At 67.5% G+C, this 801-nt stretch overlaps 1 pseudogene; it reads left to right on the forward strand.

Moving 5' to 3' along the window:
- LOC104999648 overlaps positions 1-480 on the forward strand; it is a 13317-nt pseudogene extending 12837 nt beyond the window's left edge.
- Positions 481-801: the final 321 nt, after the last annotated feature.

The following is an 801-nucleotide window of genomic DNA, read 5'->3' on the forward strand; positions in this document are numbered from 1 at the left end:
TTGGTGATGCTCTTCCTATTTGCGGTGATCGTCCTCCAATACGTGTGCCCCGGCACAGAATGCCAGCTCCTCCGTCTGCAGGCGTTCAGCTCCCCGCTGCCGGACCCGTACCGCTCGGAGGATGAGAGCTCCGCCAGGTTCGTGCCCCGTTACAATTTCAGCCGCGGCGACCTTCTGCGCAAGGTAGACTTCGACATCAAGGGCGATGACCTGATCGTGTTCCTGCACATCCAAAAGACCGGAGGCACCACTTTCGGCCGCCACCTGGTGCGCAACATCCAGCTGGAGCAGCCGTGTGAGTGCCGCGTGGGTCAGAAGAAATGCACTTGCCATCGGCCTGGTAAGCGGGAAACCTGGCTCTTCTCCAGGTTCTCCACGGGCTGGAGCTGCGGACTGCACGCCGACTGGACCGAGCTCACCAGCTGCGTGCCCGCCGTGGTGGACGGCAAGCGCGATGCCAGGCTGAGACCATCCAGGTGAGTGCGCGCCCGCGGCCGATCAGGGCCCCCCGAGCCGAGTGGGGCGCTGACCCGGCAGAGGATCGGAAGGCGCGGCCGATTGGTGCGGGTGACCCAGGGAGCACCTCGGCGTCCCTGCAGTGGCGCCCGAGCTGGGCTGGGCAGGCGCCTGGCGCCCTGGCGCGTGGGAGCACGGCGCTGTGGCGGCCGCAGGAAGCTTGTCTATTCCTACCCGGGACGGCTCCTATGTCTGCACACGGGTTGGCCTGGTTGGCGGCTCAGAGTGCGCGGCGGGAAGCGGCTGGGAGGCCCGGGACGAGCCCCCCTCCCGCCACCCCCTACC

Source organism: Bison bison, unplaced genomic scaffold (genome assembly GCF_000754665.1).
Source record: "Bison bison bison isolate TAMUID 2011002044 unplaced genomic scaffold, Bison_UMD1.0 scf7180017864359, whole genome shotgun sequence".
Taxonomy (NCBI): domain Eukaryota; kingdom Metazoa; phylum Chordata; class Mammalia; order Artiodactyla; family Bovidae; genus Bison; species Bison bison.